The sequence below is a fragment of the Lonchura striata genome, chromosome Z (genome assembly GCF_046129695.1).
Source record: "Lonchura striata isolate bLonStr1 chromosome Z, bLonStr1.mat, whole genome shotgun sequence".
NCBI classification, from domain to species: Eukaryota; Metazoa; Chordata; class Aves; order Passeriformes; family Estrildidae; genus Lonchura; species Lonchura striata.
Genome location: NC_134642.1, coordinates 70,070,370 through 70,097,796, shown reverse-complemented (window position 1 = coordinate 70,097,796; position 27,427 = coordinate 70,070,370). Strand labels below are relative to the sequence as shown.

The 27,427-nt window shown below is 38.5% G+C and overlaps 1 long non-coding RNA gene across 3 annotated transcripts in view; it reads right to left on the bottom strand.

Annotated features, from left to right (window-relative positions):
• Positions 1–22,897: 22,897 nt before the first annotated feature.
• The window catches only part of LOC110476507 (uncharacterized), a 39,870-nt gene continuing 35,340 nt past the window's right edge, over positions 22,898–27,427 (bottom strand). For all 3 annotated transcript variants that reach the window (XR_002466427.3, XR_002466428.3, XR_013341620.1), the window contains one exon: positions 22,898–25,732. This is a non-coding gene — a long non-coding RNA (uncharacterized LOC110476507). The remainder of the gene's footprint in view (positions 25,733–27,427) is intronic.

The following is a 27,427-nucleotide window of genomic DNA, read 5'->3' as shown; positions in this document are numbered from 1 at the left end:
TAATTCTAAAAATGAAAAATATGGAGAAAAGAAAAAGCTCAGAGAATGGTTCATCTATAACCAGTGTTTAGTTTGTCCAGAGGCTACTAAGTAATAAAAATGAAGTCTAAGTGCTGGATCAAAAAAAAAATTAAAAATAAATAATAAAAACAAAACAAAACAAAACAAAACAAACAAACAAACAAAACAAAAAAACCAAAACCCAGAACCTAAAACCAAGAGATCAAACAGATCCCATATAAGTTCATATATACTTCATATATCATGAAATATCTATATAGTCCTTCTCACCTTCCTTCTATAAATATCTGTTCTTCTTTAAAGGAATGATTAGAATTTGTCAGAAAAAGGATTTATACATTTCTCTGACATGAAGATGTTAGCATCCACTGACCATGACTCTTTCTTTAGCTAGCCACCAAGAAACGGCAACATATCATGCAATCAGAGCAAGGGCATAAACTTGCTTCCTGAAGCTGCAGGTAGTGGACATGGAGAGTACAGTGAGTATGGCCTCTTGCTTTCTTTGGCTCTCCCCAGTGACAGAAGTCAGTCTTACTGTTGTTCTTACTGGAGAGCAGCTGGAAGTGCCATATACCACAAATCATCCTCACTCCCACCCATTCTGTTTCCCTGTTGATGCCTTTGCTTTCCCTATAGCAAGAGTAGCTCCAACCATATACCAGTCCCTTTGTTTGAGTTGGCAGAATTCATCTCTCCACAACTGAGAAACCCTGAGCTTACCATGAATCTTAGTCATTAAACACATTGCATTTCAGGTATTGAAATGCAGTACGAAATGCCAGTAATTAATATGATGTGAAAATGGTTATTTTTAAAATTTTATCATTTTTGCCATTTTTTCTCTCAGTCTCTTTTTTGTAGCAACAAATATGTTCTCAGAAAAATGCTTCCTTTTTGTTACTAACTAAATTTGGTACATTTTAGAGGAGGAAATGTTGACAAAAAAACCTCACCAAATCCTAGTAGCACACAACAAAAGACTTTGGATCCAATAATGAACTAGCAAAGCCATACTTCCTGTATAAGTAAAAGCAGCAAGCTTCAGAAGCAGATTTCTATTTAAGGCAAGATATTGTTTATTACTACTATAATTTTGTCAAGACAAGCCTGTGTTGCCAGTGCTAATGATTGCCAGCTGTAACAATGTGGTTTCTTTACTGCACTCATTTTACATATTAGGGAAAATTACAGCAATTCCTTTCATTCCATTTTCCTTTGCCTTTATTTGCAATAGTATTAATAAGAATACTGATGTTTTCTGGTGGAGCATGAGTTCTTGCTATTCAGCAATTCCTTCTTTCCAGTGTAACTAACCTCTGATGGTTCTGGTAACCTGAACAGGAGGCAAAGCCTCCTGGACACATGCTCCAATTACTGTGCCTTATTAGAGGCACCATATAGTGCTGGTCAGTAGCTCAGTAGCTTTACAGCTTTACAGCGTCCATGCTATATTTTGCAGTGTCAGGTGTGCTGTGCCTGAGAACCTCTGTAAGCACATGGAAAATACCAGGATAGTGGGACATGGCAACTGGGTGATTCAAAAATGAGAAAGGGAAAGGATTTAGTTGGGGATAACTGGGTAGTCAAAACTCTAGTCTCCACTGAAGGAATGAAGAAACAAAGCAGTGTGACCTGAGATGCAAACAGGATTTGGCAATTAAGACAACTGCTAAGCTCTTTCCTTTCATCTTTAAAGATGCCTGTGGGGTCCTAGCACATTACTGAAGCCAGAAAGGGCTGCCAAGAATTGCTGATGAACAGCTTCCAAAACTGCAGATCCCCATGCAGCAGCACCCATCCCACATGCCTACAGCCACCCCTGCCAAGCAAACGATAATACAGCCTCTAAACAGGGAACCAATAAGCCAGAAATGCGTGGCTTTACAAGTGTGGGTTGAAAGCAAGTGCCAGCAATTTGAGATGAAAATAATAAAACATCTGGAGTTCAAGCCTTGAGTCAACGTTAAAAAAAAAAAAAAAAAAAGAAGGAAAGAAAAAATAACCCTATTGATACAGTAAATCCTACTGGAAGACAAAGATATGAAAAGAAGTCAGAATTTCTACAGAGAAAGAGTAGCAGAAAACACCATGTCACCACCTACTCTTGGTGTCAGATGCTATAGGTTGTACAGCATAGCCTGTTTTCTGTAATTTACCTGGACAAAAAAAAAAAAAAGGTCATTTTTTTGATCCACATAAAATTGCATTTTAAAGGGATTTCTGAGACTATTGGCATTGGTTTAAACCCTGTAGCCATGCTGAAACAAATAGTTTGTGATTAAGAGATCAGTCACTTGCAATAGTGACAGACATTGGGGTTTGACTAGGTAGTATTCTCTCTTTTTGAAGCAAAATTTACAGTAAAAGATACATCTAAGTGTATCTTCCCCCAAGCCTCACAGTAGTAATAGGTAATTTGGTTTTAGGTAGAATTTTTGCCTGTATTTGTTTTCCACAAGGATGTACACAATAACATCTTCTTCTTTTGCACTGGCTGAAAATGCTGCTGATCAGGAACACATTTTTGAAGGAAAAAACCTTTTCTCTGAGTAGTTTTAAATATAATTCAGTTTTTTCTACTGTTTAACCATTATGAGCTTACCACAAGTTGCATTAATGAAAATGCAAACCAAGGGTTTTGAACAAGTTTAGGAAGAATAAATTATTTCCCTTTTGAGCATCTACTGAAAAACCTAAAGGGCTTGCATAGGGGACGTACTAGGATTTGCCCTGGGCACTGAAAATTACTTGGCTTGTTATCCATCTAAACAAGCCTACCATATAAAGTGACAGAATATCTCTTGCCAGTTACATGTAAAGATACATGTAAATTCCTTTTTAAAAAACACTTACTAAGGCTTTGTAGTGTAATGTTGCACAGAAGTAAATGCAACTGATATTGGTAGTGCTGAGAAAAAGCAAATTAGATCCTAGGTCTCCTTAACTGTTAAATCCAATTTGAGTTAACATTTCTCCTCCTAGAAGTACTAAAAGAATTTGCTTTTTTTATTATTGTTTAGTTCCTACACAAAACTCTCTGAAAATATCAATTGAAAGAATCAACAGCCAGTAGAGTTTTAAACCAGTTGGTAAATGTTTTTGTAGAAATAATATTTACTTATTTGGTGCTGCAGGTGACCAGAAATAGGCAGAACCTAGCCACCAAAAATGATGTTGAGGTATCCTACATTATGAAATTGTACCATAATTCCACGGTGAGAGCACTAATTTCAGATTCTGTTACTAATTTGTTGTACAGGTGATGTATACTGCATTTCTCTTTCTTCCTGACGTAATCTTCATAATCCTACAGCTCTCTATTATTTTATGTGCCCCTGCAAGGGCTAACAGGTGAACTTAAAGTGTTATCCGTCCCATTAAAAATATGATGCAAAATATGCCTTCTTTACAAGAAGATAGACAAACATAATGCATTTGAAGAATAAAATGTATTATATTTGCTAGGGAAATTAACAACATGAAACTGTTACACAACCACTGTGTTGGTATCCATTTAAAATTTAGTAATATTTTGCTGCTGACGAGCACAGACCAACAGAAATTTTAATAGAAATGTCCACCATGGGCTTTACTAATGTGATTTAAGAGTGGCAGTACAATAACCCTATGGTCTGTGATTGGTATCTGATTTCTTCAAATTGTATATAAAATATATAATGCACATGACAGAAAACTACAGTGCATTTCAATCAAGTCACAATGTAGCATTTATTTATTACAGAACACAGAAGCAATGCCACTGGTTAAGGATCAGATAAGATTCATACTGAATGCTTGAGGCTTTTGAATCTGTTTTTCTGTGGTATATAGCTCCTGGAGAAGGATATATGTCTGACCAAAGGGGAAAATGAAAGTGATCTGTTTTGACATTTATCTGAGCACATCTCTTTTGTAAGAAAATGACATTTTGGTATTTAAAAAAGAAAAAGTCAAAGAAGCACAGAATCTTAGTATCACAGAACATCCAGATTTGAAAGCGACCCACAAGGATCATCAAAGTCTACATCCTAGCCCAGAACAGGACAACCCCAAAAATCACACCATGTGCCTGAGAGTGTTGCCCAAATGTTTCTGATCTCTGGCAGGCTTGGTGCTGTCACAACTTCTCTGGGGAGCCTGTTCAGTGCTCAATCATGCTCTGGGTGAAGAATCTTCTTCTAATATTCAACCAACACTCTTGACACAGCTTCATGTCATTCTCTCAAGACCTATCACTGGTCACTTGAGAGAAGAGATTGATCCCTGACACTCTTTTCCTCTCATGAGGAAGTTGAAGACTGTGATGAGGTCTTCCCTCAGTCCCCTCTTCTCCAGGTTGCACAAAGGGATCTCAACGGCTCCTCATACAGCTTCCCCTCCAAAACCTTCACCATCCTTGTTTAGATGTTAGGAGCTCAATATCTATTTTATGTTGTGGCACCCAAAACTGCCCCCAGACTCAAGGTGAGGCTGCTCCAGTGCAGAACAGATCAGGACAATCCCTCCCGTGTCCAGATGGAAATGATTTCCCTGATGCCCGCCAGGACACGCTTGGCCCTCCTGACTGCCAGGGCACTGCTGGCTCATGTCAGTGACCAGGACTCCAGGTCCCTCTCTGCAGCACTGGTCTCCAGCCTCTCACTCCCCAGTCTATGAACACATCCAGGGTTGTGTCATCCTAGGTGCAGAATACAGTACTGGCCTTTGCCAAACTTTATATTGTTGCTGATTGTCCAGGCCTATAATTTGTTGAGGTCTCTCTACAGGGCCTCTCTGCCTTTGAGGGAGTGGACAACTCCTCCCAGTTTCTTGTCCTCAGCAAATTTAGTCTGTATACCTTGCAGTTGTATTTCCAAGTTGTTCATGAAGATGGAGAAAGAGAACTGGTGCTAGGATGGAGCCCTGGGGAGTCCCAAGTGACCAGTCAACAACCATCTGGAGTGGCAAATCTTGCACAAGTTCAGGAGTAACTGGTTGTTTATCATTCTCACAGCCTCAGCTCAGGACATATTCCTCATACTCTCACATCCTTCAGCTCAGTACACTGGGACTCTCACAGCCCATCTTCAGTTTTGAGCAACAGAAGCAAAGAAAGCAATATATATTTCTGCCTTGTCCCTGTTTATAAAGTCACCATCCTCATCCTCCTCAAACATGACAAAGTCATTATTGAACTGGCTTTTGCTATTGATTTATTTTAAAAAGCACTTTCTTTTGTCCCCCACAGTACTGGCTAACTTCAGTCCCAGTTGGACTTTCCATGAAGTTTCTCCCTGCAGTGGCAAACAGCATCTCTGTATTCCTCCCATATCACCTGACCTTGCATACACTGGTCATTAATTCTGTTTTCTTGCCTTGGCTTCAGAAGAAGATGCCTGCTCATCCAAGCCAGCTTTCTGCTTTGTCTGATTGACTTCTGACACTTTAAAATTCCCTGCTCCTCTGCTCTTAGGATGTGGGGCTTAAAAAGTGAGCAGCACTGATGGATCCCAGCCCCTTCAAAAGCATTTTCCCAGAGGACATCATTAAGTCATTCCCTGAGTAGCCTTAAGTCTGCTCTGCTCATATCCAGAGCTAAAATTTTTCTGACACTTTTCATGTTGCCACCAGATGTACACATGATTGCTTCATGATGTCTGTGGTCAAGATATCCACCAATAACCACTTCAGCCACAAGACCTTCTCTGTTATCAAATTAAATCAAAATAACAAATCAAGGAGGACACCTTTCCTACTTGGTTCCTTTTGTATGTTTACTATGAGCTTATCATTCAGGTGTTTAGGAATCTTTTAGGAACCTTCTGGATCTGTTCATGGTCCTGGAGACATTAATGCAGGCAAACCACAATCTTACACCGTATCCATCCCTCTTGTTAGGATGCCAGTCCTCATCACAGAAAGCCCAAGACAGAAAATAAGGAAGTACAAAATACTTAGCTGTAACTGTGAAGGAAATTTAGGTATCAAAATATCTTAATTGGCATTTTGTCATAACACTGTCTATAATATCTCAGTGTAATAAGTAATGAATAAGATTTGTATGCTTTTGAGTGTTGACTTGTACACTGAGAACAGTACAGCTGACATCCACCACTGTAAATACAGGGTATCCTCATTGTAGACAACAGAATCATTTTTCAAGAGGATGAAGCTAGCATTTTTCATAGCAACTTTATAAATCTTTTTAATACAGAAAAGATTTTTTAAAGCAAGCTTCTGCTCATGCTTTGCAAAACTTTTGGCCATGTCCAGAAAAATTCATTCCCACCCTGAAGGTAATGTGCTGCTGTTGAGGCAGCTATGTGGAAGACATGAGGAAAGGATATCCAGGAAGGACAGTCTGACCAGAAAATAAACACCCAACAAAGTTGGAAGGACATCACTGATAGTCATTTTAGTTTGGACATTCTCCCAGACGGAGGAAGTCATCAAGTTCTCTTGTTTAGTGTAAAAATGTATAATCCAAGCTCATGAAAAATATCTCTTGTCTTTAAGAGCTCATGACCTCATACAGAAATAGAGAAACATTCTATTCCTTAAACAAATACTTCCCGCCACACACCACCTAGTCTTGGGAAGGTGGCTTGCAGGCTTCCTGGAATGCTGATGGCTAAAATAATCAGGAGTCAAGCTACTGATGTATAAATGCTACTGAAGTATAAACCCAGGTGCAGAGGGCAAAGCACACCCATCACCCCAGACTGCAAGCTCAATGTTGAGCAAGATGAGGAAAGAACTCTGGAAGTGGGGGACTGTCTCTTTGTCCTTACAGCTGTTATAACTCCCCTGCCAGAAAAGTACTGGGACACTCACTGATAGCCTGAAGGCCTTCAACTCTGCTGATGGGCCATGATGGGCTGTGATTGACTCAACTGCACTGATGTAGGCAGCTGGCCTTAGAAGGGGTCACTGAGCAGTCCTGTGATACACAACATCACCTGATTCAGCTCCTCACCCCTCAGGGGGGGTACCTGGACATTCTTACCTGAACCTGAACCCTCAGTTCCATGGATTTACTCCACCACTTCACCCACCCCTGACAGAGCAGGACAGCAACCACCAGACACTGCAATTGCAACACCAAGTCTTTTTGTAGGAGCCAATGAATGGTGACTATATACCTTTCTAGTTTCATTCATTCTCTTGCTTTTCCCTATTTCTTTCTATCTCCCTCTACTTCACAGTTAATGTTAAGTAACAATCCTTGCTACTGACTTCAGCATATGGTCTTGTTTGCACCTCATTTTGGGCAGACACATCTGTCTAATAATTTTAATATTTCGATAATAATATTATTGAAGTTATTTTAGTAAAGATAACCATGGACCTTTTACTATCATTTCACAAAATTCCTTTGATAAGAAGAGTAAACCATCAACAAATTTCATTATTTTCTTATATCTAATTTGCAACTCAACAATTAAGGAGTAAGAGGATACAACTACCCAAGCTGATCAGTGTATCCTACTCTGTACACTGAAAAAAACAGAGTTCTTTTAGCAGCAATGAAAAGCTTACCAATGAAAGCAAAGGACACTGATTCAATATCACTGCTTTACATTCAGTCTTTATTGTGGTCCCTCCCTGGCTCTTTGGCTGCACTCCAAAATTTAGATACAGTAAATATTGACCCCATTGAAAATTTAGGAATAAAATTTGTAGTCATATGCCTATGATTCTAATTTCTCTTCTTTTTTTTTTAACTGACATTTTTTTCCATGACATTAAAAAAAATGCCTCCTGAAAGGGTTTTTGTGTTTCCTCTGGCAAATGCAAAAATCAAATTTTCAGTCAAAATTAGTTGTGTCACCCATAGACTTGTTTCATGACATTTTCAGGAGCATTTTTCTCTCATCCCTTGTTTGCCTAGTGCAACCCTTGAGAACATCAGTAATGACTGCGTAGATGACCATAAGCAATTTCTAAATTTTGTGACAATAATTTATTTCTGTTGTGACAATAGAATTCCTGTGGAGAATGTAGAGAATAGAGAAGCATAGTAAATTTATAATGGTACCGAGTAATTTATAAGGGTATATATTTGATCTCTAGTAAACTGTGACAAGCCTTTGACTGAAAAGACAGGTCTTTTTCCTGTCGTGTGTTAATATGTGGCTCTAGATATGTAGATATATTGCTAAATCAGGAGTTTACTGTTGTGGGTATTTTCCTTTTATCAGGATTTTTACCATTGTGGAGAACTGTTTTCTTTTTATCAATTACTCCAGCTTCTGTATTGGAGCATACCTCTCAAGGTACTTGCATCTTATTAATGAGAAAACAAACACTGGGCCAAAAACTGGTGTGGCAAAGTGTTGAATACACAGCTAAGTCCTTTAAAGCAGAATTCAGTCTTTTTAATTGGACATGAATTCTTGTGTTCTTGTGGTGCCCTCACGGTTTCATATGTCTTGGCATAAGTGTTATGCCTTTTTACTAACACAGTAGCAGGTTATACGGTGCTCACCTTTTTGTGCCTGAGCCCCGAGTGCCTTGCTGACTTCATCTGGGAAGGTTCTCATGAGAGGCTGTGTGCAAAGGTTCATAATGAGACCTTCAACAAATACCAGTAAAATTATAACTGACAGAATTGTGTCTCAAATGGGCATAGTGTGTGCTCACAATAGTAGCAGAAAGCTGACATTTTTTGAAGGGAAATAAGAAGAAATCAAAGCTGCTTTCTCTGCTTCTAGGACAATAGATTATATTTGCCATTTAATTCAGCTAAGCAAGTTCATGCAACTGGGCTGATAGTCACTCTTCAATTATGCTTGTTTTTCTGCTAGCTCTGGTGAGTTTTATCACCAGTACAGCAAAAAGAGGTCTTCATTGAAATCAAGAGCCACAGCACATAATGTTTGCAGGAATTGATGATAGCAATTCAACCACATTTGTGTTCTTAATAAAATCAACCTTTTTGGAAACAGACAGAAGGTCTATAAGCAAGAGAGTAAGAGGAGATGTGGTTCAGTTTGGTATATTGCAGTAGTTGCCATGTCCTTCAGAATGCAATGGTGTGGCAAAATGACTTAAGTAAAGGCAACACAATGAATGAACCTTCTAACTTTTTAATTTCCTGTGGCAATCAGAGCTCTTTGTCCTGTACATACATGTGTTTTGGCCAGGGATGTGAGGGGACAGAGCCTTCAGCCATATAGACATGTCTAGGTTCTTGTCCAATATTACTCACATCACTGGGGAGCAGAAGTAAAGGATATTTTCTTATGAGAAGAAGGAGGTATGACTTTGGGTCGAGAAAAAAGGAGCTCAAGAGGGATCTGTGGGCATTTGACCCTTTTCTGGGGGACAGAATGGCAAATGGAGTAGTTTGTCTCATCTTATTTCTCATTGTCCTAGATTGGGAGGGAACAAACATGCATGTGGAAGGGTGGGGAGGGCATTTTGTTCTTTGTCTCACAGGGACATGTTCTTTGTTGTTTTGTTCTTTGTCTCAGAGGGACACATGGCACCAGACCAGGTTCATTTCCTGTATGTAAATCACCCTCTTTTTTTATAACTTTTGTTGTAATATCCATGCTGTTACTTGGGTTTTTTTTATCTTATTGTTATTTGCAGTAAATGGTTATTAACTCTGGATCTCTGCCTTTTGTCCCTTCCACTGGACTGGGTGGGGGTAGCTAAGCAGTTCCATGAGGCTCTTTTTCCAGCTGGGTTTAAACCATGACAACACTTTATGTTTGTCTCCTAGACTTGATTGAAGGTAGTTGCAGCTGATTCTCTGCCTGGTTCTTGACTGCATAAGAAAAGTTACATCAAAATGAGCATTGGTGTATCTGGCTTTCAGACAAAAAATATAATCTATTGTTTAAAGTGAGGCTGTATGTTTGATTACTTTGCATGTCAGCCACTTACTTAATTGTTGACAATGTATCAGTTAATACCAATCTTTTAGACAAACAGATCTTTTAGACAATCTTTTAGTCTGTTTCTGTAGCTGGATGTCACCTGTAAAGTACAAAGTAAAAAGCTTTGGCAAAAGTGCTCTCTGTATTTCTTTTAAAGCAGAAAAACTTATTCAAATAGTATGATAACAGAAAGAAACCTGAATTTATTGTTTTACTTGTTGACTATATCTGAGCACCATGAAATATTGAATAATTTAAAAATCATATCAAGAATTAAACAGATACTTTATGAGAATTTGAACCTCAATAACTATAATTGTGTTTACAAAAATACTATAAAACAGTATTTTGTCCAACCACATACACATATTCCTGAAGAGTCCAGCACTCTTAGTAAATTTTGCATTTACTAAGAATATTTTCAACAAATGTACAGAAGACAATGATGATATCCATAAATACACTGCCTATTCAACATGTCATTAATAAAAGGGTGTTCTTTGGAAAACATTGTAGCAAATACAGAGACATCACCAACAAAAGACTCATCCTTAAACATTAATTTAATAGAAAGTCTATTTTTCCAGAGACATGAATTTCTTTAAACAAAACGAAATTCTTTTACAGGGTACCCCTTCTTCCAGGGACACTTCAAAGCAGTGGACTAACCTGGGCACACCAGGTAGTTTCCCTGAAGGAAGTTTATCCCTTCAACAGACTGGAAGAGAAGAGGAGGAAATTTGCCACTTGTAGATTCATGTTGGTCTTAACTGTCCTTAAAGCTTCAAAAGATTTGCCTCCAAGACAAGACTAAGTAGGGAAGTTTTATATGAAAGGAATAGTGAGTAAATAAACTGGGAAAATATTTACTGTTATAAATGTGATCAAACAGATAACTGGAAACTCTAGTGAGATGAAAGCAGAAATTAAAACTGTTACTTCTCTAGGGAAAGGATCCCTTCAGAGAAAAGAGCTTCCAAATGCAAGAAGGATTCAATTTCATAGATGCTTTCAAGCAGTATTTTTACCTAGCAGCTGAGCAATTGATTTTATCCAAAAATGTTCCTGGCACCTAGAAGGCATTTAAGAAATCTATGTCAAGAGCTCCATATCTACCTGAGATGTTTCTCATCTGAGAGTTCAGGGATTTTCAATTTATAGATTCAAGCCCTTTTTAAAATACTTTCCCAAATGGTCCAGTTTCAAATTTCTAATTAAGCTTTTAATTTATAGACTGGGATTTTTCATTTTAATGGATTTGACCTGTAAAAACAACAAACCAGGCAAATACTAGGGTCAATGCTTTCAAATGGTTTGAGGGACTCACTTTTCCCCTTTTCTTATGCAAAATTTTAAGACAATATTTAGCCATAAATAAAATGCTCGATGGAACTATCAGCACAATATATCACTGAGTCCATTAGGGACTTATGAGATTAATGGAAAGTGTGACAGAATAAATTCAGATTTACTTGCTGAGTTTTGGTGCCTAAATATGGTTATTTTCTGATCTCAGATCTCCAGCAATAAGAAATGTCTCTCCTTATCTAAACTGGCAAAAAATGCAGGCTGCTAACAGTTTGAAAATTTTGTTGCTTCGACTGAAAAAGTCCTCTCTGGATTAAAACAATATTGAATATTGATATTTGATTTAATGATATACAATTAGCATAGTAAATATATATATATACACATGTACTTTTGTCACTAGGAAATAGAGTGCATCGATTTGCCTTTTCAGCATTGTAATGTAATGCTGTCAAACAGTCAAAAATACTTGCAACATTATATTATATAAAACTTAAGTTTTTTAAAGACTGGGCAAATAGAATGATCAGGTAAGAAGATGGTTATGTGCTTTCCTCCTATTTCTTTATAGAAACATTTATAACATCTCAGTTAATTTAATCAGCCTATAGTTAAAACAGGCTTGAAATTCACTTGAAGACTAATGGCTCTTTTTTTTCGGAAAGCCATCAACTCACTCACTTCAGCTATCAGTGACCAAGCAGAATTGAGGGAGCCATGCACAGGAGTGTTAAAGTCCTTCACTATACACTAGAAGAGAAGATTTTCTTAAGAACTGAAACATGTAATCATCAAACTGGGAATTTCAGACAGTCAAGTACTTAGGTTAAAAAGCCATTTTGTTGTTTCATTGACATTTAGAACTGTATCAGACCATAGAACTGTTCCTAATCTATGCTATGAAATTGGGCAATAAAATAAATCATATAATTCTCATATTTTTCTTAACCTGGGTAAGACATGAGATGTTCAGTGCTCTGCACATCCATCAGTTTTCCCACCCCCATGCTTTTTTGTTCTACTGAGTAATTCAGTCAAACTTGACAGATCTCAATGACAATTAATTTTCTCTGAATACAGAAAAAATCACTGATTGGCTAGACAGCAACACTGTAACACCCCTAACTGAGGACAAGTTGGGTGAAAATCAGATATCGCATTCTTAATTTTCACCTTGCTTTCTGGATAGCCAAGCAAGAAGAATATAGCACTGGCAGTTCACCCAGCATGGCAAGACACTTTGATCATTGGCAATGTCAAAAATGATAAGAGGTTGCTAAGGACTGAAATACTATGGTAGAAAAAGGGATATAAGGGTAAAAGGGCACAAAATACATGAAAATTTAACTCACTAACATTCTTTACCATGTGTCTTGAGTACAGAGACAAGAGTGTTGAGGGTTTCTGTGCTGTCTGTTCAAGTACCATTCACACCACACACAGCCATTAGTGTGGTTTTGGCAAGGAAAAAGCCATGGCCACAACCAGAAAGGGTTTCATTTTGTCTGGCTCACTGAAGTGAAGGGCAGACCTGGTACAAACAGCAGATCTTTTCCTATTTCCAAGCCTTTCCAGGGCACATCTGCAGGACAAGGCAGTGAGGAGAGGCAGCAGGGCCATTCCCAAGCCAAACGGTTCTGAAGTGACAGCTCCAGAACTGCAGCTGGGACCAGCAGGGCAAGGGCCACGGTCCTTCAGTGACGAGCAAGTCTGTTTCCTTCCCACACCTCCTCAGCATCGTGGCAGTGGCCCAAAGCTGCACTGACACCAACTGGGTGTCAGTGGGTGGCAGGAGGAGGCAGCAAGCAGAAGCACTGACCACTTATGCACACATAGTCACACACACATAGTTGTTCTCTGAGCCACCATGGTTGCCAAAAGGGAGCAGGACTGACACAAATAAGGACAGTAGAACTAGAACAGAACAGCACAACTATTCTATTTTGGAGAAAGAGATGAAAGATGTAACTCAGGCAAAATGCAAGCAGGATGCCAGTTTAGCTCTGCAAGCCTGACAAAGCAGACGTTATGCAAAAAAATGATATTGCACAAGTGGGGCTCAAGGAACAGCCACCTGAAAAGGACACCCAACATTGAAGACCCCAAAGAACCACATAAGGACTTTGATAAGGGGTGTGACTATGTAAAACAAAGTAATGTATATACATCAAGTAAAGTGGATATATCTGATGAGTACATACATAATCACTGTATATAATAAAAGCCCTGTTTACCTCATGCTTGGGGTACTCAGTTAGAGGAAGGATCCTCTGAGTAATGAGTGTCCTTCAATAAAGAATGCTTGATTTATAATATTCAAAACTGTGTTAGAAACTTTCTATATGGCAGATTTTTTTACCAACACCATGGGGCCAAACCTACCCATCAATGACAGCAATTCCCATCTGCTCCCTGAACTCCTTTGTAAGGCCTCTGGGTTTTTTGTTCCAGGGAAGCGTTGAGCCAGGAGGTTTTTCTCCACCAGATTGTCTTTGTCTTCTGGTCTATATGGTCTGCCAATATGGCCACCATCTTGAGAGGAGTGTCATCTGTCCATCTTGTTTCCTTAGTTCCCAGGTGACCAGATGATTGAGCACCTTTGTATCTACTAGTGGCTAAAACTAAAGGGGATATATGAGAGGTCTTTGCCTTTCATAATTGTCTTAGACTAAGACACCATGTAACAGGTTATTAAATTCTTATGGTAAGGAACAAGAGTTTAACCAATAACTAAAATAGGATGTCTTCATTTTACTTTTCTTGGATTGAGAAGAAGGAGGAAAGAAGATAAAACTAAGAAGCTGAAACACTTATACCCATGGGTCGATATTTTTAGCTGATTGGAATGGCTTCTTTTAACAGTTTCAGGCTGACTTCTGGAGTTACTATACCTCTGACTAGTAGGGATCTACTTTAAAGTTTATACTTTCAGTAAGTGCCTATGGGTTAAAGTAGCATAAATGTCAGAGACCTTGTATGAATGAAATCTAAGGTAACCTTGCTGGGTTGAAGGTAATAAGACAGACCATTTTTTCTGCTAAGGTTGTCTTCACTTCCTGTCTCTTAAAAAAGATGAACTAAAACATATTTAAAATATCATCAGGAAACATGATGCTTAAAAGTAAGAGGATTTTGAACCTCTGTGAATCTGTAAATTACAGTTATGAAACAATTACACCTATACAAAAATATATATTGTTGACATAATAAACAAAGCATTGTTCATACCTGGTTCAAAGAAATGTGTATCTGAGCCAAACAACTTAATACTACAACCCATGTTTTCTTGATTGTGAAGTTCAGTTTTGGTTATAGCAAAGAAAAATATCTCATTACTTAACAAAAACTGTAGGATGAATATTACAACAATTAACATCTCTATCAAAAGGGAGTATTGCTCATTGTTAATGCAGTCATCATTGCTTTTTGTGAGAATAATGGCACATCCTTAACATAATAATAGAAGTACTGAGCACTATTTGTATTAAAATTATGTCTGTGTCACTGCACCTAAAATAGATCAATATATGCCACTGAAGGGATTTCCTCAATCTTCATAGTCTCCCTGTAGAAGCAAATATTTTTAAGTTACCTAGTTCATTAGACTGTTGCTGAAAGACCAGAATATATGTGAAATTTGTGTTTATGATGATAAATGTGCAGGCAGAAGATGTAATTAACTTGGTTTCAGATTTGCTTTTTAGGAATTCAGAAAGGAAAATTGTATCACAAAGGCTGTTATGCCCTACTGTGGAGTTGTCTCACTGTCCACGTGAGACAACATTTGGAATATATTTAGCTCTGTCTCTGAAGAGTGAGTAGAGACCTTATGGGGTAGGATAAAAGGGGGGACTCATAAGGGTGACATTTACTAATAAGTTGTGAGTGCTTGCTACAGGTCCTGATTAAGAGAAGAAAGATGAATGAGGCCTTCTACAGGTGGCTCAAACCAATCTCAAAGTCAGAGACACTGTATCTTCTACCCTCATGTCAGCTGGACTTAAGGGTGCACTGCAAAGTACAAGCAATCCAGGATGCTTCTGGAAAGTATTAATGGCAACTTCTTGTTTCAGATAGGGGAGAATACCACCAGGAATTATGTGCTGCTCAACCTCATCCTAGCAAGAGGGAAGGCCTTGTTGAAGAATCAGATTATCCTGAGCTGGAAGACAAGGTTGGAAGACAAAGTTGGACCCACAAGGATCACCAGGTTCTACTATTGAGTAAATGATCTGTACAGAAATTGAACCCACAGCCTTGGTGTTATTAACAATGTGCTCTAACATCTCACACTAACATCTCAGTGTTCAGTGAAGACTGGGGGCAGACACAGCTGAAGGGACTATGAGAATATGGAGTTCAGTATCAGATGAGAAGGAAGCAGGACAGCAAGGAAAATTGTAACCATGGACTTCAGGAGAGCTAACACCTTCAGGAATCTTCCTGGAAGAATCCTATGGGTCAGAGCAACCTGCAGGTGACAGGGGTCCAAAAGATTTAGTTGATATTCAAGGATCATTTTCAGGCTCAAGAACGATGCATCCTGACCAAACAAAGGGGCAAGAGACCTGCATGGATGAACACAGAACTCCTGTCATTACTCAAGCATAAACAGAAAACACCTTGAAGATGGAAGCAGGGTCAGACCACTTGGAATTAATATAGAGAGGTTCTCGGAATATGTAGAAACATGACAAGGAAGGTCAAGGCCCACCTGAAATTAAATCTAGCCAAGGATATACAGAACAACAAGAAGCACTTTTGTACTAATGTACTTTTCCAAGCACATCAATAATAGAAGGAAAACAAAGGATAATATGGGCCTGTTACTAGTGGAGGAACCCTGGCAAGAAAAGATGCAGAGAAGGCAGACATACTGAATGCTTTCTTTTGCATCAATCTTCACTGACAAGATCATTCCTCAAAAAACTTTAACCCAGGAGACCAGGGTAAAGGAAACTTGGAACACAGACAGACTCTAACCCAATTGTCGTTAACTCCCAGTCAAGGAGACTCAGGTTAGAATCATCTAGGCAAACTTGGACATCCACAAGTCCATGAGCCCTGACAGGATGCATCCTTGAGTGCTATGAGTGCTGATGGAAATCATAGCAAGGCTGCTTACGATCATCTTTGAAAGGTCATAGAGTTCCAGAGAGGCGCCTGAGGACTGAAAGAAAGCAAATGTCACTGGTCTCGTGCCCTTGTCAAAGGGCAAGAAGGACTGCACAGAGAACAACCAACCATCTCAGATCCTGGAAAGGTGATGGAGAGCTATCTGGATGCCGTCTCTCTCCATGTGGACAGGAGGTGATCAGGACCAGTCACTGAAGTCAAATCATTCTGATAGCTGTCTATGATGAGACAACTATCTGTATGATGAGGAAAGAGCAACTGTACACCTTTAGAAAGGATATTGTCTACATTTAGAAAGGCTTTCAGCACCACCTCTTGCAAAATCCTCATAGACAAATTCAGGGAGTGTGAATTGAATGAGCGGGCAGTGGATGGAGAATTGTCTGGACATCAAATTCTGATGTCCAAATCATTGTCACAGGGTCTATTTGAGAGCCTGTCACTAGAGGTGTCCCTCAAGGTTCAATACTGGGCCCAGTATTGTTTAATTTATTTGTTACTCATTTCAATGAAGGGGAAGATGCCTTCTCAGCAAGTTCACTGGTGATACAAAGCTGGGAGGAGTGGCCAATACAAGAGTGTTGTGCAGCCCTTCAGAAGGACATTGACAGGTTGGAGAAATGGGCAAAGGTTTCCCTGGTGTTCTACAAAAGCAAATGCAGGATCCTACAACTGGGGAATGATAACCACAGGCACTAGTATCACCTGGGGGCTGACCTGCTGGGGAGCAGCTCTGCAGAGAATGGCCTGGAGGTCTTGATGGACAACAAACTGTCTTACGACAACTGTCCATGCCCAGCAATGCATTCCTGTGGCCAAAACGGCCAATGATATCCTGGAGCGCACTAGGAAGAGTAGTGCCAGCAAGTTGAGGGAGGTAATCCTGCCCCTCTAGTCAACCTAGTAAGAACGGTTTCTCCAGAGGCCACATCTGGATTGCTGTGTCCAGTTCTGGGCTCTTCAGTACAAGAGAGACAGGGTGCTCCTGGAGGTCTAAATGAATCCTACAAAGATGATTAAGGGACTGAATAATCTCTCTTATGAAGAAAGATTCAGAAAGTTGGGCTTGTTCAGACTCAAGACAACCGAGAGGGGATCTCATCAAAGTAAACATCTGAAGGGAGGATGCCAAGAGGATGGAGTCAGGCTCTGCTCAGTAGTGCCAAGCAATAGACAAGAGGCAATGGGCAGAAAATGATGCACAGGAAGTCCCATCGGAATATGAGGACAAACTGTTTCACTGTGCAGGTGACTGTACACTGGAACAAATCATCCAGAGAGGATGTGGAGTCTTCCTCACTGGAGATCTTCAAGATCTATACACAATTCCATGCAACGTCCTCTAGGATGACCTTGCTTGAACATGGAGGTTGGAGAAGATGACTCTCTATAGGCCCTACCAACCTTACACATTCAGTGATACTATGAATCTGTCAAACGCTTTGCATGATAAATATCTTGTAGACAGCTGGAATTAGCAAGGATAACTAGAAAAATTTTAGTAAAGGAACATAAATCCTCCTCTTTTTTTTTTTTTTTTTTTTAGAATGATCTCCTCTAATTAACCATGGGATTCTTCTTCAAGATTAACATTCTTCAAATGCTTTTAAATTAAACATTTTACTTTGTTTTAAATCACCTATACAGTGATGATGAAAGATATTGAGGTTTGGTAGAATAATGTGTGTTGAATGGGAAGGTGTAGAACTGTAGAAAGAACACAGCTAACTAGAAGTCTAAACTAGAAAGATTACTAGTAGAGCTGTATTTGAACAAAGAAAAATAAAAATGCCAAACAAATAAGAAGAAATACTGCTAATGAAGATTAGGAAATGGGTAATAGCAAAACCAGAAAATTTGTATAAAAGATATATACAGCAGCATTCATATGAAACAGTAGTAAACACTTATTTGAAGTACCACTTATATTTAGGAAAAATTTTGGTATAAAGCAGATAGGCTGTACAGTTCCCTGAGAAGTCTGTATTGTTCAGCTTAGACATAAGCCTTTTTAAAGTCAGGCAAACAAATGTAAGCAATTAAATTAAAACATTGGTAGACAAGCAGGTAGAAAACTTCCTTGAAAAAAAAATTTTCTCCATTTCAAAATCATAAACTTTCAATCACAAATCATCATTTTTGTAATGGTTGTTGATATACCTTAGATGCAAGCATAAAAACTGTCTGTGAATATTCAGAATGTTTTTACAGTCTTCAGCATAAAAAAAAACTTGTGCAAAAATGTATTCCCAAAAGGTAAGGATTTTGAATATTGCAGCTATAATTGCTGATTTTGGTATTTAGAGAATGAATGTTGTAGAAAATTAAGTTATTTTACGGCTGGAATAAGCAAGGAAATAAAATACACCAAAATTTTTACAAAAAACATATGAGAATATGCTGCTTTTGAATCCTATTTAGAACATTAAACCCACTCAAACTGCTCGCTTCTTGCCCTGCACCTTCTGAAAATGGAGGAACACTGGGAGAGATTATAAATTGGAGTGTCAGATTACTGAAAATCACAATAATCATAATATTAATGAAAAAGAGTGTACAAAAGAGACAAGGTATTTTACTCACAAAAAAATATCACCACCAAACAAACAAAAATGTTTCCAAAAGACTAGCTCCATCAGACTAGGACCTTCTTCCTGAAGAGAATCAGATGAAAATGGCAAACTTTGTTTCCAGTCCCAGCTTTTTTCCTGCTGAAACAACACACCCCCTCTCCCTGCTGTGATGTGAGTGGTGTTGAAAAAACATCACTAAAAATTTCACCACCTAGTCTCTGTACCCAGGCAACAGAGATACAAAATCAGGTAGGATATAGATCAAATTATAAAAGATAGTGATCAAATTTTTAAAAATATTGGCTGCAGGATATTGTATGTGGCTTTGCAAACTACTGTGGCTATGGTTTTTAGCGACAAATTTCAGAGGCAAATTAGGTTTCGGTTTACTCAGAAATAATTTTCATTTAGACTTAAAGCACATCTTCTTCTCTCTAAATATTAAGCAGATAGGTTTGCAGTGTAGCTTAAGAGATGCAACAAGCAGGACTGATATTCCTGAAATATCATTTATGAGCCAAATTTCTCCCAGAGCCCTGATGCATGATCACTTAAGAAACAATTCATGTGGTGGATGCTCTTGTGCTCCAAGTGTGTAGAGGTAGATATTGCAATTCTGATAAGGCAAATTGGCTGCATGGGCTCTATGTCTCCATTAATATATATTGAGATGGTGTCATGGTTTGACACTGGCACAATGCCAGTACTCCCATGAAAATGCAATCTCTCAATTGAATGCTGTGAAACGCAATCGAGAACAGAGCAAAGCAGGCCCAAGCTTAATAACAGAAAAAAACTTTATTAAGCTACTACTATAAAAGAAAAAAGAAAGGAAAAAAAAACACACACAAAGACAAAATGAAAACCTTGCAAAGCGTTCCTCCTCCCACCACCTAACTCCAACAAACCACAATGAGACACAATCTGGATCCCAATCAGGTTTCCACCCTCCAAACAACCCATTGAGGGAACAGGAGTCTCTCCTGTGCCACAGACCCCCCAGGAAACTCAGCTGCCACATCCTGTTTCCATGTCACACATGGCACCGCCCAGAGAAAAAGTTTGCCATGGTGACCCTTCTCCTTTCCATGCACAGTGCTCTCACCAGCAATGCATGGACAGACTGCTTTTAGGATTTTCCTTTCATCAAGGATGCCCTGCCAAGAGGGGGAAAAGAAACAACAGTTCAGTTTCTCATTTTTTGGGACCACAGTCCCCCCTATTTTACCCTGGGGTCGGGGGTCCAAGAACAGAGATCTTCTTCTCTTCTCCTTCTTTGAGGACAGGGGGCACCACCACAAACCTCCTAACTTTTCTCTGTTCGCTCCACTTCTGTCTTTTCCCAGCTGAAGCAGGTCCCTTTAGCTCACTGGCATCCTCCTAAAATACAGTCTCTCTTGAAAGAGAAAACTGATTCAGTCTATGGCTACCAAGGAAAAAGTCCAGCCAAAAGCCACTCTGTCATCCCTTCCCATCTAGAATTCCTCCTTCCAACATCCCAGGGTCCAAGCTGTCTCTCTTCCTCTCTTTCAAACCAAGGAGGAGAAAGATTTCACAAAACTTTCATTTCTCAGGAAGGGTTAGAAGTCCGACTCCCAAGGATGGCTCAATGCTCAGATTCTCCGGCTCCCACAGGTGGCTGGGCACCTTGCGGCCCCCCCGCTCTTCTCCTTCCCCATGGTGAGCTGCTGACAAACGGCTGGTGTCTCTTTCGAGGGAGAGAGAGAGAGAGAGAGAGACTCTGGGGGGGTAACGGAGACATCCCAGATTTCTCCACCCTCCCATCTGCAGGGGGTTCCAGTCCCTCCACCCCTGGGCCCACCTCAGTCAGGCCATGGGCCTCCCCCTCCCCACCCAGCCACGGCCGGGCAGGGGAGAGTCCTGCACTGCACGGTGACCGGAACCAAAGAGAGCCAGTTCTCCTGGGAATTCTGATTTTAACCCCTCTGTGTTCTCAGAGGCGTGTCCACCTTCAATTGGTCAATATCCAAATTGACCTCTGCCTTCCGAGAAAATTCTTTTTCCATGTCAAACCATGACAGATGGTTTGCTTAAATCAAACCTGAAACTGGATGTTTTTGTCCTAGAGTGAGTTAGGACAGAGAAATGGAAGCTGCTTGTTCTATTAGTTCATCTGAACATGAAATATTCCTGGTACAATTACTCAATGTATTTTCCTTGTCCTCTGGAAGGAAAGCAATGAATCTCATATCAGTCCTTCAGAGGGGGACAAGGTTTCTTAACTTTCTTCTCTCCCATCATCTGTATTTCTGTATTCCAAGCACTAGCAAGTCCACACTAAAAAGGATCAAATCAAATAAGAATCAGCAATATGTAAATATTACCTCTAAATAACTGCTTGTCTTGATTTTGTTTTAGAAAGGCAGGATAAATTTTTCACTTAGAAGAATTTTCATGCTTTTATTGCATTGTAAAATAAAGCACCCAGAGAACTAAGATCAAAGTAAACAAAATATATTTAGATTACATAAAATTAAATACCTTTTTTGCAATTAATGTTTACCATCTTCAGTTTTGACATGTAATACATTAGTGTCAGAGGAATTAAGTTGGGTGAGAGCTAGGGAACTGTATTTCGCTTCAAACTTACACTTATGCTGTTGGAAGCTGGGTTAGGGAAGAAAGATTGTAAAAAATATACCATGTTGATGGCTGGTATCAACCAGCTCTTTTGAAGCCTGTTGAGTATGCTGATTTCAAATTTTGGTGATTCTGCCACAATATTCCTAAACCACAGTTTATATGTAGTTTCAGAAGGGAATATATTTGTTCAATATGGCAAAAAATTCAAAATTTCTTAATCATTTTTTTAGAATGTTGTTCTTCCTCCCTTATTTGTGCTTTTCTGTTTTTTTTTTATTTTATATATCTTCTTTTTGTTTTCTTTTTCTTTTATATATCTTCTTTTTTATCTTCTTCTTACTTGTGTTGTGCGATTGTTCATATGTCAACTACATCTGTTCTTTCACATCCCTGGTAGTCTTTTCCCTGACAGATTTTGTCCTAGTTCTAGCCAGGACATGGTTAATTCTTGCAGAATCCAGAGGGGCCATGGATAGAATCCACAGGTTAAACTATACCACCTCATGTCATTGCTGGGGGTACAGGGAAGGGACTCTCTTCTAGGGAGAAAGGATTCTAGTATGGCCAAGTAAACATGGCCGAGGAAGTTGTCTGGTATGTCAATGGGTTACATGGGAATCTTTTCTTTCTTGTACCCTCTGTCATTAGTATTGCTGCTCTTACTGTTTGTTTTCTTATCTCATTGTTGTTTCCAGTTAGGGGAAAGAGGGACAGGAAGACAGGAGAGTGAGAGAAAGAGAGAGGAACATGGTTTGGGGGCACGGACCTTGGGAGAACCATCCCTAAACCATGACACACATTTCCTCTGTGATATGAAGATATTTCTTAGTTAAGTTGTTTGGTCAAAGAGTTCAATATGGTCCCCAGCTCTGCAAGGAAGGTGATTTAGCTGATAAATTTTATACCACTATCTAAGCACAGTGAAATCCACTGAACTTCTAATTGGTGAAATTTTACATGCAGAGGTGTCAGTAACTTGAGGGCTTGGACAAGTCTCTGATTCTTGATGTATAGAGTATTAATTATGCCATTTTTATTGTAAGGGAAAGCAAAGTCCTATGGATCTCACAGAGGTATGTTCCTAGAATGGTAACCTCCTAATATTCAAAGACAGACTCCAGAAATTCTCTGAAAGAGTGTAAAATCCTAGAAGAAATATCTCAGATTCTCTTTCTTACTGAACTGCTAAGTCTCAGATCACAAGACTGCCAAGAAGACATATTATGTCAGGAAAGTTTAAGGAACGATATTTTTATGGTAAGGATTCTATTTATTTTGACCGTGTAAAGAAGTGGCAAATTAATTTCAATCTTCCCATCCAGTGAATGAATTTTCTGTGTTGCCTTCTATGACAAAGTCAGTTGTGAGAGAAGAAAACACCAGAAGTCTGAGAACAGAAATAAGAAACAATTTATTAATAATATATTTATAAATAATAATGGTGTGTTTACACACAGGTGTATATACACACAGAAACAAACACATGCAAAAAGAATAGTATATTCTTGTTTTGAATATTTGGTCTATGGGGCAAATTGGTTATATTTCCAAAGCTAGTCACTCCAACACTCAAAAGAGAAATCTTACAAGCAATGAAAAAATGTTATAACCAAAGTAGAAATGTTTTACATGTAATATGAAACAGAACTAGAAATGTAATATATATGATACATGGACAAATCAGAATGCAGTTAGTATTTTCAATAGATTCAATTCCACAAAATCCCAAAGATGAAAAAATAATGAATAAAACGCCATGAGAGTTATTCACTGCACTGTGTCCTGACTCAAATGCAAAGGGTGTTTTCTGTTGAAATGATAGCAGAGATTGGAGGAGGATAATTTTCATTTTTAAGGCCTCCTAGCCTGCATGTGGTTAGAACCTTCATTAGAGCTTGATCTCTACTATAATCGTATTAATAAAGGGTGCACGATAGAATAGGCAGTGCATGTTTTTTCATTTGCAAAAATTAATAAAAATAATATGCTACTATTACTAGGAGATAAATTCTGTGACTTGCATTTAGGACTATTATTCACTCATATTTGACTTTTCACATTTAATTATATATTTCTTAATCCATTAGCTAATAGCGAATATGTTGAAATGTAAGGCTCAAAGAACAAGATTCCAGGAGGAAATCTTGTCTGTTTTATAATCAGTCAATCTAATAAACTAAAAAATCTTGGAGGCAGGACTTTGTCACTGTCAAGGCAGGACGAGAATGAAGAGGCTCTGATTCAGAAGGCTGTGAGAGTAAAACTCCCGTTTATTCAAAATGCACTGCTCTTTTATACAGAGCTCCGCAAGGACCAACTTCATTGGTTCTGAAGTTAAAACAGCTCAAAGCATTGGTGCAAAGTGCTTGACGCACAGTAATGGAACATAACTATAAACAATGTGAAAAACAAGAGAGATAAAGAATTATTTACATTCTTTCCCAGCTCTTTCCCAAGCCTCTACCTGGATAGAAACTCTCCATTTCTTCCTTTGACTGAATCTGAGTCCCACAGGACTTCAAGATGAGGCAGGTAAAAACCCCATGTCTGTTTAGGATAATATGCTGTGTGGCTGCTAATTTTAGGACTTTGTGAGTCTTGGACTTTCAAAAGAAGATCACTTCATAGTTCCTATTATTAATAATAGTTAATGATAATAATTTGAAGTTACAGGAGGAAATGGAGACGTGTTTATAGCATATGAGACAGGTTGAACCCATGCTGTCCCACAAAACCATAACAATTTAGGTTTAGATTCTTTGTTAGTGTAAAACTCAACTTTAGAGACATTTTGAAGATTGGCCCTGCTGTCAGATGATAATAATAACATCAAGCCTTGCAATCCAGGTGCAAGTCACAGTAAGGAGCTTTCAAAGATCTTATGTTAAATTGCTATTGTTTCCAGTGCTTGTCTTGTGTTTTTCACTTGGCCAGTAAGCATATACTGGGAATTCACAAGAGAAAAATGAAGTGTCTGTCATTGCATATTCATGTGCCTCTGCCTACAGCTGTGATCTGCCCATGTCACACATTATTATTATTGATTTCTGTTTGAATCTATTTCTCTAGCATTCAAACTGGGTTAGATGCTATATGAAACAGGAGCACTGTTCCAACCCTACCTACTTCTAAAAAGAAATAAAATTATCAAGTGAATCATGATAGAATCATCACTAAATGTCAACAGAGCAAATAACAGTTTGAGTAATAAAAAAAAAAAAATTAAAATGTCACTTGGGATGTTTTGGATATTTTTCTAGGAAATTTCCTCCTGTAATGTATAAATGCTGAAAAAGTTAATGTTTGTGAAGTTATCAAAGGAAATTGAAAAGACCATTTCAATGGTTATTTTAAACTATACAAATTCCTCAGTTTTTGTAGAGAAAAAATCATGTTCCCTGAGGCTATATGGAATGAGTAGTTAAGAAGAAAAACATTTTTTTTATTAAAGAAAAAAAATAATTCATGAGCAGTTATAAAGACATTATGGATCTCTTAATTCAGAGTAGCTCCTTTTTGTTATAGCCAGGAAAAAGAAAGACACAAAAACATGAAAGCCATTCTTTTTTTAAAAAAGTCTTTTTTTTTCCTTTTACTGTAAGTAATCATTTTTCTTCCCACTTTATAAGGATGCTGCTTTTATACTTGTTTAACTTAAGACCTCATATCAGTGACTAATGCTAGATCTTGCACTTGCAATCAAAGTGAAGTGAAATATTCAGTCTAAGTTACAGATTAAGCATAGCATAGTTACATTTTTCCTTTCACATTCTTCTCTGAGTTATATCTACCAAAAGCCTAATGCTTAATCTTTTGTTTGAATACAGTTTGCTATTCTGAAAAGCTGCATTTTCATCTGGCAGATTCATCTACAGATGCAGAGCAGAACCAAATTTAAAATTATATTAAATATTCTACTGTCTTAATTTGATTTTATTTGATTTAGCCATCTTTGAAAGGTAACCAACAGGTGCTTTAAATAAAAACAAGAACAAAAGCCAGCCAATCACAGCCCTTCACAGCTTATAGAGTGGCTTGGGTTGGCAAGGGTCTTAAAGATCATCTGGTGCCAACCACCCACTGACACAGGCCGGAACACCTTTCACTTGACAAGGTTGCCCAAAGCTTGCCCAAGCTGGCCTTGAACACTTCCAGGGATGGAACATCCAGAACACCGTGGAGAAGCCTGTTTTGGTGCCTCACTATTTTCACAGTTAATATCTGCAATAAAGGAAAACAATGTAAGGAAGATCAAGAGTCGCAAACTTAGGGTTGCCATTGTCTTTTTAAAAAAAGTTAACTTAGCCTATAGTTTGAATATTTTCCCTAAAGTGGTAGTCTCTATGGGAAAAGTTTTACCATTTATGTTTTGGTGGTTTTTGCTTCATATGAATAGCTAGGTATGAGAAATACATGTCAGCTCATCTTAATCTATTATTGCACTGTGTTTGGTTGGGATGGAGGTAATTTTCTTCATAATTAAGCACTCTTTATAGTGCTGTGTTAAAGACTGGTGGTGAAAACACTGATGGGTAGGACAGCATCACTTCATTCAATGCATCCATGATGCATCAGGACACCAAGGAGGGAATGCAGCATTTGTAGAGTGAATATTACTAATTGAGTTTGTTGCACAGGTTATCCTGGGAATGCAAAATATGCCATAATTAAAAGATCCAAACAGGCAAAGCTTGACTTTCTGGCCATACAGAGAATGGTGGCTGAGATCCTAATATGGAGAGGCCTACACTACCAGGAACATGCCACAATTATTGCCACTCACTTACAACAGTGGAAATTATTACCAGATGGCCAAAAGCTTGAGATGTGACCAACACCACTGCCAGAAACACCATTCTGAACCTTGGAAAATAAACCTTAAGGCAAGAAAGTACTCCAGTATAAACCAAATCAGGCTATTGTAGTCACAGACACCTTGACATATCACACACCAAATATTTAATCGAAGAGTTAAAAACCTATACTTAGAGTGATGGGTGCTGGGACCTTTTTTGGGGTACAAATCTATCAGATGTCACTTGGATGATTAACACTAGAGGGTTTGCTAAACAACCTTATTGTTTAGCAAAATCCCTACATACTTTAGAAGGACATACAGTTACTATAGTGCACATTAATGACTTGAGAAAGTATGAATTAGGAAAAGGCAAGCCCATTCACAAGATACATTTTGCTCAAGAAACATGGTGGATAATAAAACAATGGAGAAATCCCATGTACACCCTGAGGACGTTTTACTTTGGGTGAAAATCATCTGTGGTCTCAGTTGTATTTTGCCATTGTTGTGTGATGTCATAGTTATATGTCAGAAGTACCAAAGCAAGAGTCATGCAAAACATGGAGGTAGAACCTAATAAGGAATTGGACAAAGGCAGCAAGAACCTAACACACCATCTCTCCTGTCCTGAATTACCACCAAAATTTGAGGAACCCAAGTCAAGGACTAGATTACTGAATCGACATTTGAATGGATATTTGAATGGGAGTGGTCCATGAAAGGAATTAAGGGAATTATATCTACAACTATGTTAAAAGGTAGGGAAGAGTATGGTGGTGTCTTAGGAAAATTAATTAAATCATGTAGTACCTGAGCACAATAAAAATTGTATGGAATAAGGTATAAATTGTAATCGCTAGGAGCTTATTTTCTCCACAGCATCCCATGTGGTGCTGCGGCTTATGTGACAGAAATTTTGTTGATACTCATGAATGTTTTAGTTATTGATGTTTTAGTTATTGCTAAACAGTACCTGGACAACATCTCTATTTACGTCCTCTTCTTCTCAGTGAGAAGGCTGGCTAGAACAGGACACAGCCAAGGCAGCTGAACTGCCTTAATCAGAGATCTATCCCATGCCCTAGAATGTCATGTTCAGCAATAAAGAATGGAGAGGT